This window comes from Siphateles boraxobius, unplaced genomic scaffold, assembly GCF_051911475.1.
Source record: "Siphateles boraxobius isolate OS27281-9 unplaced genomic scaffold, OSU_SipBor_1 54, whole genome shotgun sequence".
In the NCBI taxonomy this organism is placed as follows: Eukaryota; Metazoa; Chordata; class Actinopteri; order Cypriniformes; family Leuciscidae; genus Siphateles; species Siphateles boraxobius.
In genome coordinates this window covers 33758-46182 of record NW_027509180.1, presented here as the reverse complement: position 1 = coordinate 46182, position 12425 = coordinate 33758, and positions in this window count along the sequence as shown.

The window sequence follows — 12425 nt, the reverse complement described above, 5'->3', positions numbered from 1 at the left end:
CATTTGATTTGCTAACCTCAGTGCTGTCCTTGAAACATTGTTTCTGTTTTTTCACAACCACACATTCTTGATTTTCTTCCAAACTCAGTTTTGAACCCTGCAATTTTCTTTTCTTATCAACACAATGCTGTGTTTGTGATTCACGGACAGTTGCTTTACAGCTTTTAACACAAATGCCTCTTAATTCAAAAATCTTTCGGTTTCCTCCAATAGAAGTAGACAAATTTTCAATGTGCCTTAAAACACAACACAGTGTATTGTAATATACAACCACACTAAACCCATCCCCATCAACCATCCCAGTACTACTACGGGCATGAGAATCTACTATAGCAAACTGCCCATTTTGCTTAATAACCCAACAGGTATTACCACTTAAAGTTAAAAAGCATGCATCATATTTTTCAAACATTGATTGTAAACCATTTAGCAATGTTACACATGCACCAGACAAAAATTCTTCGTCAACCACATCTACAAATCCAGAAACAAAGTCGCCATATTCAAATTTAAATGCATTTGAATTAAAAGAGTATTGTTTAGGAAGATCTTGAATGCACAATAACTTGTCCTTCGTTGGATCAGTGATTGAACCACTTTGACGCAAACTGGTATACAAGATGTCACCATCAGTCACAACATTATCTAAATCTTTCTTTCCCCATGAAAACACACTACGTACACTGTGCTTTGCCATTGCAGCCAAACTAATTGCAACACACTGTTTTCCTGCCCACTGGAACTGCCCATCAGCCTGATGAAATGATCCACGAATGCTACGAACACTTTCTCTTTCATTCGATGTAGATGGCGGGCTTTGTTCAGTATCTTTGAATGTACATGCACTTATTTCTCCAGCAACATCACTAATGTCAAAGGATTGTATATCTGATGAGATGATGTCTACATTAATACCACAAATACTAAACTTATCTGCAGACAAGCTCGTCATTAAATTACCCATGTGAAAAACTAGGTCTTGCCAGTTTGTGTTAAAAACAACAACTGATGTACCAATCTATGTTTGTTCATGTATGTTGTTGATAGATGACTCATGAAGACATTAATATTATTCATATTCTATGTGGTAGTTAGTTCACAGCAGTGACAGAAATTATCATTTTTATTAAAGGGCAACATTTTTAACGTTAAAGATATTTCTAGGGGCATTTTTATGACGAGTTTCTTGCTGACTCTCGATTTATTCTTATTTGATTGGTTCAATAAACATGCCAGTCACCAGGGGCCTCTTTTATAAAACTTTCCGTAGGATTTGCGTCAGAAGTGGCGTACGGATGAAACATAGGACGTGCGTACACACAGAAATATCCGGATTTATAAAACCTTGCGCACGCACATCCTACGCATGTTTCCCTTAATAAATCACAGTCAATTCTAAATATAGCGCAGCTTTTGCGGCTTCATGTTACGCCCATAGTTGCCCATAAATAGTCCGTGAAACGCCCACAAGTTAATATTCATCGATTGCGAAAGCAAGGTGAACACAGAGAGGAAATCAAAAAAACGTAACTTCACTCAATGTGAATTAGAAGTTATCGTGGCGAAGTGGAAAAGAGGAGAAAAATGTTGTTTGGAGGGCACAGTGTGGGCATTACTAATGTCAAAAAGGTACTTGAGTGGCAAATGGTTGCAGACGCCGTAAATGCTGTAGCCTCACAACCTCGGACTGTGGCCGAAATAAAAAAGAAATGGTCGGACATCAAAGTCGAGGCAAAAAAGCGTCTAGCGCTCCATCGCCAGAGTGTGTCTGCCACGGATGGGGGAAAGGGGACACCGACATTTAAAAAAGACATTTTTACTATGAAAACAACTTTCCCCAGTGGACAAATAATACATCTATCTATTTATTTATAGTCAGCAGACTGACTATCTAATTGCATCTATATGCTCCGCTAGACGGACACATTTGCGAGAATATCAGTTTTGTACATTATTTCGTTCTGTTTACCATCTTATTTATGAGGATGAATTGTATAACATGCCAATATTATTGCAGAACATATTTCACTTTTCTTTTTGCAAATATGTGTTAATTTGCATTTCTGTTGCAGTTCGATCAAACGGGTGTTCGTGTAGGCTGTTAATTGTAAGACTTGCTTTGTGAAGTCTTCGTGTTATTTATGAGAGGCAGTATTGCCATTTATTTTACACAACGGTCTACAGTTTCACACACTTTCACGTGTTTCTTCCATCTGCCGACGGTGTCGCCATTTCTCATTTCACCCGTTTTTGTGCGTACGCCTGGGTCAGAGCTTGCGTGAAGGACCACACATTTTCCCGTCAAGTTTGCTTTTTATAAATACCAATTATTGCGTAGAGAGCGGCGTACGCCTTCTTTTGTGCGTGCGCAACGTTTATAAATGAGGCCCCAGAACACATCTTTATCTTCATTTGGCTCAGAACCTTTCTCCTTGCCGAAATTGTACTTTTAATGCACACATACATGTTAAATAATAAATAAATAAATAAATAAATAAATCATGATTGCTTAATAGGTTATGCACCATTATAATATATACAATTTCAATCCAATAACGTTAACCTGCTTGAAATTCAGTATGAATGTCAGTCAGCCTTAATCAGTTTAATGGTGCACAGCTTAAGCAATCATGATTTAATTATTAATTCATTTGTGTATTTATTTATTTATTATTCAACATGTATGTGTGCATTAAAAGTACCATTTTGGCAACGAGAACATGTCTGAGCCAAATGAAGATAAAGATGTGTTTTGGTGACTGGCGTGTTCTTTTTAACCAATCAGATCAGAGTTAATCGAGAGTCAGCGAGTAGCTTCATGTCATTGGCTACATGAAGAAGATGGACACGCCCTCCTCTTCGCGCTCCAGTTGGAACAACGTCACGCAAAACCAGCATTTCATTAACAAAAGGTAGTTTTATCAGAAAATTAATCAGAACGAAAAACAATCGCAAATATCACAAAACAATAATTATAAAAGCAGCTGTTTGCTGCCATTTGTTGTTTTTAAAAAAAAAAGTAAAACACAAGCATTGATGTTTTATCACAGGTTTACAATAAAAAGTGATACATTGATCAAAATGAATTCATTTGTGTCAAGAAATAAAGTGGTTTAACGGTATTTTATAAAAAGAAAAAGCCTACTTACTTATTCAGTCGCGTTTGTTTCTGTTTATTTGTAGTTAGGCAAACACAACAAACTCTAACCCAGTATTCTGTATCTTGACGTTGTTGAAAATAACTGTGAAAATGGCTTTATGATTGGAGCCATTTTATTTTATATTGTATGTGGTTGCACTGAATTATTTTGTTAATTTGAACTTTTTGCTTTTTTTTCATGTTTTTAATTATAACAAATCAGTTATATGCTTTAGATTCAATGATAGTCTCAATTTGTGAGTAAACAGAAATTACATTTTAAAAAGAAATAACAAGAATACATTTAAATGTTTAAAATGACCTGTTAAGACTTTTATATTATTACAAAAGTTTTTCTCAAATAGGTCTACATGATGTTCATTCAAATTTTCTGTTTACAAAAACACAGAGAAGAAGAGTAACTTTACACAAATAAGTAGCGCAACCTTTTCAACATGGAAAGAAGAGCAAATTAGCATATGAAAATATTTTTTTAATGATCATGTGACAGTGAAGGCTGGAGTAACAATGTTGAAATTGCATTACAGGAATATATTTTAAAATATGGAAATGCAAAGGAAAAATTTACTTCTAATAATATTTCATAATATTATTTCTGTACTGAGTTTTGGGGTAAAATGAAAAACTTGAGTTGTTAATATTGTTTGTAAATTTACAGACTTTTGAGTACAATTGAAAATAAAAGATTATTTTGAAATAATTTATTTTCTGAAAATTGGGATTTTGTAAAGAGTAGAAATTTTACAGAAAGTAGTCTAATACATAAAACATTTGAAAGAGAAATGACACTCCAAAATAGGGATGCATTTTCCTTTTTTACCTGACAATGATGCTCCTTAACTGTTGACAGACACTTTTTTGGGTCATTTTTAATATAGCTTACATGGGGAGGAGACCTAGAAAACGTTTTGAGTTTCAATATTCCCAAATAATTTAATACTAATCATTGTTGTACATTTTAAATTTCTACAATATGTAACCATAATAATACAACATTATAATATAATTTCTGTGGTTAAGAGCTGGCATTAAACCTATTGGACACTAATAACCTTGAACCTTGAACAGATGAATGAATAAATATACTAAATAATAATAATAATATAATAATATAATATACAACTATACTAATATAATATACAACTATAGAGAAAAAAATAAGGAATTGACGAAAATAAATACCCTATAAATTCTCAAAACCAAAACTCGATTTTTTGTTGTTGTAAGATACAAATATAAATGAACAAAGGAGTAAATAAAACACTTGAAATATAAATAGGCTATCACATGATGTTGTTTTATTCCTGACCAACAATGTGTCCTGTTAAATGATTAGGCAAGATAGTTAAATTAGATATCAGTTAAATTAATATGGAATAGTGTGTGTGGCCCAATGAAAATGGCAAAATTTTCAAAGTGTTTAGATTTACATGCAAATATCAAAAGATAAACAACATAATATTAGGATTCACGCAACAATTACGCATCAACGGAGCACAACAGAATAAAATTTAAAGAAACAATCAGGCAGTGATGCGAAATGTTTTACTTAAATGAACAGATCAACAAAATGAATGAATAAAACTGGCTATTTGCTGAGTATATATATTCCAATTTTTGCACGCGCTGCTTCACAGAAAGTGAATGAGTTTTATTTATTTAAGAAAAGCACAATATATTTTGTTTATATTGTGAGTAAAAATATTTTAAAAAAATATTTTATTATTTGTAATAATTTCTTAATCTGTATGGTCAGTATTTTAGTGTAGTTAAAAAAACCACAAAACCACATACCGTAATAAAAAACCTCTTCGTAATTGTAGAAGTTGTAGAGATGTCTCCGAAGAATCCAGTAACAGCAACAATAGTTTAATCCCGCTTGTCTCAGGTAGAAGTAGTTTAGTTCTTGCTGTTTTACGCCAATACTTAGAACGGTGCAGGAAAAGTTTTGGAGCCTGTTGTATGCGAAAATGAGGTGATCATGGTGTGGGCGGTCCTTTCAGCTCGATGCATGTGATTCAACAAGGTCCTGTACCCAACCTTGAGGCGGGCTCACGCATTGGCTCGACCTTGTTTAGGGTGGTGCTGAAGGCGCCGGCGCACTTTTATCACAGACTGAGTTAATCAGGTCATAGGTCAGAACAACTGAATATTTTATTGCCTCAAAGACTGGTAATAAGGTAAGCTTTCATTTTCTTATAGGCTGCATAAAATCCAAATTGCTTGCAACCAAACTGTAACCCATGTTTTAGTTAAGTTTGTCTCTTCCACGATGATTCTTATTTATCGCTGGCCCCAAGTAGGCTGCTGTAAAAAAATAAAAAACACTTTATTAACAACTCGCCTACATTATTATTTTCCATATCCAAAGTCGTAGTCTTGCAGGGTGTCCGCGGGGTCTTAAAAAGTATTAAAAGTTGATAAATCAATTTAGAGAAAATTAAGGCCCTTAAAAAGTATTAAAAAGTCTTAAATGCCATTTTCCAAGGTATTACATTTTGTATCATCTTTTCGTTATGTATATTTGTCCATAAAGTATAAAGTTTGCCTGAATTTAAACATTGCGTCTGTGAATAGTGGGGTTCTGTGTAGTTTATGTGGAATCCTGCTAGATATGACGTCATCTGTTACCGCGCTTCATGACTTACTGCTGCGTGATAGCGCATATGTCCCGTACGCACGGTTGTTAAAGAACATCGTTGACTAATAGGGAAATTAAATATACGCAACAAGCTTAAGTTGCATCTTAAGGTTTTCTTTCAGTTGCAAATATTAAACAATATGTGTAAACAAAAAATGTAAAGAAGCATTTAAGATCAATCAGTACGAAAGGGGAAAAACGCTAATAAAACAGACCGTTCCACTTATCGTACAGAACGAAGGTACACACTCGAGTAATTCAGTTTTGTAATATCATTTAGTAAGATCATTTTCATCCAAGTAATTCCAAAATTCATGAGGCTGACGACGACGTGATCAAATACAATCAACACGCTCCACAGCGCCACCCAGTGTATTTAATTATAACTGCGAGTAAGTGATTGGGATTTATCATGGATTCACAGCATTTACTGCCAGCAAAGCAACGTAGTAAAATTCCAAAAGTATTTTATTTTTTCGAATAATAATTACACATCGAATATTCGTTTACTGACACTCAAATCCAGCACTCAGTGGTGATCACAGGAAACTGTCTGACCATCAGGTGTTTGTCATGAGAAGTGTACCACAAAAGAGCTATGGTTTGCAGACAGGTATAAGAGTTGTTGTCACAAATACGTCTTTTGAAAATACTTTGTGAACTCATTGTCCCTTTAGCTCAGAGAGGTTTATTTTCCCTCTTCAATAAGTTTTGTCAATTGTTTTGTTTATTGGTCTAATTCTGGTTTCTGTTTCTAATAAACCTTGCATTGGGTCAGTCAATCAATTAATTATCTTGTGCTTCATTCCCACCCTTCTGAATTATTTTGTACTGATAAGGAGTTATCTAAAACTAAGACTGTTTATTTGTGCTATCTTACAATCACTATATAAATGTAAGGTGTCGCCGATGTAACGGTTAAAACTTGAAGTGACGATGAGGTCTTAAAATGTATGGAAGAGTCTTGAAAAAGGTATTACATTTAATTCCATGATTCCTGTATAACCCTGTCTTGGCTTCTCTGCTGTCCTATTTTTTCAATTATGCTACTATTGGCCGAGTCAATTTTCGGATGTTTCGCTACACTTTTCAATTCGTTTAAAAGTTCACCTTTGGTCAAATAAACACACCACGTTGTACGGTAAATGTAGTGTATTCATTATGTGTGGATGTATTCATTGTGATTACTTTTTAGTGACTTGTGTTTTATGGAATTATGTCTTTTATGTTGTTGCAGGAAAAATGGCCTTCAACAGTCCCACGAAAATCCCGCACGCAGAAGGAGAGCAGTTAAAAAAAAAAGAGAAACCAGTTTTGTTTGTTAGCTGTAAGTATGGGTTTTGTATATTTCTATGTGGTTTAAATAGTAGCCTACTTTAAGGGTATATTTTTTGAAATTGTTACTTAGCTATTTTTGAGTGTGTTGTTTTTGTGTAGTATTCTGTATTCTATATATATATATAGTATTCTATATATATATATATATATATATATATATATATATATATATATATTTATTGATGAATAAAAGAAGGAACAAACACAAATCTGGTGTCATTTTTAATTACAAAAGATAATTTGTGATCATTTAGAAGATGTTTTGTAGTAGCAATCGAACTGCAGCTGGAAAGAGCGAGGAGGCTAATCCATGATGCAACTGTAAGCCTGAAAGACTGGGAAAAATGGATCCCAAATGATCAGACAGCAGACCTGAAAGGCAGAGTAAAAGACCTGAGAATATTCGGCAGCAACCTCGAGGCCAGAAGTGCAGAATTCCTCACCGCACAAAAAATTGCAGAAGAGGAAAGAAGAGGTCAAGACCAACAGCCTCAACCAACAGCAGTTCCCCAACCAGTGGTGAGAGTAAAGCCAACCAGTCTGCCTAAATTCACTTAGATTAGGAGGAACTTCCATAGATGGAGGAGAGACTGGGAAAGTCTGCAAAAGCAGGGAGAGCCGACTGGATCAGTGGAAGTGAAGAAGTTCCAACTCCTTGACAGTGTGGATGAGAGAATATGTAGAGACCTGGGTTTGTCAACATACAACAGTGCTGAAGACATATTAAGAGTACTTCAAAACAGGTATGGGAACAAGCCAGCGATTGCTTTGGAGATAATTGAGGACCTAGAGAGGATCCCTCTAAAGTCACACCAGCCAAGGAAGGTAATTGACCTAATTCAGGCTGTGGAAAAGGCCCTGAATGACCTCACGGAGCTTGAAAGCATTGGAGCCATAAAGAATCCCCTTGTGATCAGATCTATAGAGAGCAAGCTCCCAGATAATATAAAAAGGGACTGGCTGGCGTTCATGGTCAATCCAAGAAGTGGAGTCACACCTGACAATCACTTTGACATCCTTCTAACATTCTTAAAGACACAAGAGGACATTCTAGAGAAACTAGACCAATTGGGTGTTGGTGAAAAATCTGAAAAGAAAGCTACGTACCTGGAGAAGAGGTATGCCTCCACAAAGTCCACGAGGAAAGGAGGATGTGTTGTCTGTGGAGATGAGAAGCATCGTGAGAAAATCTTCTTTTGTAAGCAGTTTAAAGAACTAAAACCTGGTGAGAAGCTGAATGCTATCGAAAGGCTGGGAGCTTGCAGAAGATGCCTCAGATGTCATGCAGATGATGATGAGTGTACAGACATTTACCTGTGCAGGAACAGAGACTGCAGAAGAGGAAGCTCTTCAAATCACCATTTCTTTTTCTGCCTGAAAGGAGGATTAAAGGGGAAAGAATCTGTGAAAGTGGGAAAACCCAGCTCCAGGAGGCAAACATTCACAGAGGAGCAAGAAAAATTGATGTCTGAGCTTACCCCGGACACGGCAGAAAAAGTCAGGAGAGCCTTCACCAACATGGCTGCAAAATCACACTGCACTGGAAGAAGCCTTCGTGGAGTGATGGACTCAAGCACACGTGAGTTACCAGTTATTCTTATGCTTCTCGAAGTAACCACCAACGCAGGACAGAAAATTGGAACTCCCATTGACTTAGCATCAGATACCAACTACATCACTCATACAGCTGCCAGGAGACTGAAGCTTCAAAGTGAAAAGATCACGCTTGTTGTCCATGGAGTTGGAGGCATGGCCATGAAGGTAAAGACCAAAAGATACATTACTCAAGGTAAGAGTCAAGACACCTAGAGGCACGGAGAGAGCTCATGAGTTGATCTGTTATGGGTTGGATGAAATTGCAAGAGTTCACCGAGTAATCAAACCACAGCAACTCAAGAAGTTCTTCCCCGACACCAACCTGGAAGATCTTCACAGACCAGAACATGTTGAGCTTCTCATAAGCCACCGTGAAGGAAGACTTGCTCCACAGAGAGTAAAAGTATTAGGAGATCTTGTCTTGTGGGAAAGCCCTTTAGGAAAGACAGTGGGCGGAGCACATCCAGACCTCTGTGAAGTAGTGGGTATGGCCCTGCACAATTCTGAGACTCACTTTGCACGATCGATGAGAATCACAGCAGTGAAGTATCAAGAAATTGCTGAGATGCAAGAATCTAGAGCTGAAAGCAAAACCACTGTTATTGGCAGGGAGTTCTTGGACTGGTGGAAGTGGGACAGCATTGGTGCTGCCTGCGAACCCATGTGTGGAGGATGCCGGTGTGGTAACTGTCAGCCAGGAGGCAAAGACATGACTCTGAGTGAAGAAAGAGAGCTTGAGATGATCAGGAAATTCCTCAGCTATGTGAAGTCAGATGTGCATAGTCAGGAGCCTCACTGGGATACAAAATACCCCTGGATTGAAGATCCGAGTTCCCTGCCCAACAACAGAAGCGCAGTGGAAGCCACGTTTCTGAGGACGGAGAAACAACTCACCAGAGTGGCGTACAGCATACACAACTCAAGTCCATGAGATGGTGGAAAGGAGAGCAGCAAAGAAACTCACTAGAGAGACCAATGCTGACTGGAAAGGACCAGTATGGTACGTCAGTCACTTGGTGGCGCCAAACCCACACTCTGTAACAACACCTGTCCGACTGGTATGGAACAGCTGCCAGAAGTTTAGAGGAATCAGCATGAATTACCTTCTCCTGAAAGGGCCTGATGTACTTAATCCCATCCGAGGAGTGCTACTAAGGTTCAGGAGAGGAGTCCATGCTGCCCTCGGCGACATCAAGAAGATGTACAATTCTTTGTGGCTTGAGGACCTGGAGATGCACCTCCATAGATTTCTCTGGAGAAATAGTGAAGATGCAGAAATTGAGGAATATGCCATCACCAGGGTCAACATTGGTGATCGACCAGCAGGGTGCATCGCACAACTGGCCATGAGAGAGACAGCAAAGCTGCCCATGTTCACTCATCTGGAGGAAGAACGGAGAGTCCTTGAGGAGGATTCCTATGTAGATGACATTCTGACATCCCATAATGACCTGGGAAAGCTAGACGGAACTACCAAAAAAGTCGAAGAAATTCTGAAGGCAGGTGGATTCTTCCTTAAGCCCTGGGTCCGATCAGGCCAAAGTGGGAGGCAGACGTCTACATCAGAACATCCAGCATCATCAGATGAAGTCTTCATTCTCCCCAACCAAATGAGAGAAGGAGACAACAAGGCGCTTGGAGTTGGTTACCTGGTCGAACCAGACAAACTGTACCTCATGACCTCGATAAACTTCTCAAAGAGAAAAAAGAAGATGAGAATCAGCCAAAATCTCGTCGAAGAAGAGGTGAGAAGAAAAACTCCAAACCCATTGACTAGAAGGCAACTGCTTAGCCAAGTAGCTAGTTTGTATAACCCAATAGGCCTTGCAACACCGGCCAAACAGAAAGGAGCCATTCTAGTCAGAAAAGCATTTCAAGAAGCTGGAGGCAAAACTCTAACACAAGACACATGGGACACGCCTCTGTCTGATAGACTTAGAGAAGAAGCCATCCACCTGTTTGAGGAATACACACGCCTCAACCAAATTACCTTCCATAGAAGCCTCACACCAGTCAGAAGGATTGGAGAACCCTGGGGAATAACATTCTCAGATGGTAGCGACCAGAGCTATGGAGCTGTTGTATACTTCAGGTGGGAGACCGAGCAAGGCATCCTGGTCCGGCTTGTTGAGTCCAAAGCCAAGCTCACACTACTTGACCAAAAGGGAGAACCAGTGAAAGCTGAGGTCTGTGGTGCTGTGTTTGCTGCGAGACTAAGAAAATACATTGAAAAAGCACAGTCGGATGCAAGTTGAACGTTGGCTCCATCTGCTGGACAGTCAAACTGTGCTGGGTGCAATCCAAAGAGACAGTTATGGGTACCATACCTTTTTTGCAAACAGAGTCGGAGAGATCCAGAAGTCCACATCAGTTGAAGACTGGAGATGGATTCCAGGTGAGCAAAACATTGCTGACCTCACAACAAGAGGAGCAACCCCAGAAAACCTCAGGGAGAACTCTGTGTGGCAAAATGGCCCAGGGTTTTTGAAAAGACCTGTGGATGAGTGGCCGACAAAGTCAGCAAAAGATGTCGCTGCAGATGCTAAAGAAGGTATAAACAAGCTCCAAAGGAAATGTTTTACAGCAGCACTGACCCGAGCACAGATGGAAAAAAACCAACATGCCCCACCTGCCATTGCAATGCCAATATCCCCAACCTCTAACCAAAACAAGGACCTGCAAAGCAGCCCTAGTGGAAAAGGGCACCAGATCCCAGTCCGGAGGCCACCTTCTGGTTTTTCAGTGGGGAAAATCCTTAACATCAGTAAGTTCAGCAGTTTAACCAGGTTGATAAGAGTCATTGCCTGGGTGTGGAGAGCTGCCAAAAAGTGGAAAGGAATGCTGGCCAAGACTTCAACCACAAGCAAGCCAAAGAGGAAGCCTTCAGCTCTTGAGATCAAGTCCAGAGTCAAAGAAACTACACTTACCATCATGGAGTGTGAGGATGCACTCAAGGATCTCTTCCTTGCGGCTCAAATGGAGGTAACCTTGCCAGACACCACACTCAGCAGGCTTGCTGTGGTCAGAGAGGAAAGCACTGGACTTTTGCTCTGTGGAGGAAGATTCCAAATCTTTAATAAAGAAAAAACTGCAGTACCAGTCTTGCCTTGCACATCATGGGTATCCACTCTTCTAGCTCAAGAAGCCCACAAGGCAAATCATGAAGAAATTGCAGGCACACTCCTTCGGATGAGAAGGAAAGCATGGGTGGTAAGAGGCCGGAAATTAGCTCAGAAGATCGTTGACAACTGTGTGACATGCAGGAGACTTAAGGCCCGAAGATGCCAACAGATCATGAGTGACCTTCCATTGGAGCGAATAACACCAGCCAATCCATTTGAGTACACGACAGTGGACTTATTTGGACCTTACGAAGTGAAGGATGAGGTAAGATAGAAGGTGAAACTCAAAGTGTGGGGAATGGTCTTCTGTTGCATGGCGTCCAGAGCTATGCACACAGACCTTGTCAGTGACCAGTCAGCTGAAGGCTTCCTGTTAGCCTACCAAAGATTTACGGCACTGAGAGGACATCCGAGGAAATTGTGGTCGGATCCTGGGAAGAACTTTGTCGGAGCCAGACCTGCCCTCAAAGAGCTCTACATGTTTCTGGACCGACTGGAGAAATCAAAGCTTGAAGATGAAGTCTCCAAGCATGGCACAGAATGGAGCTGGAAGATCCATCCAGCAGAC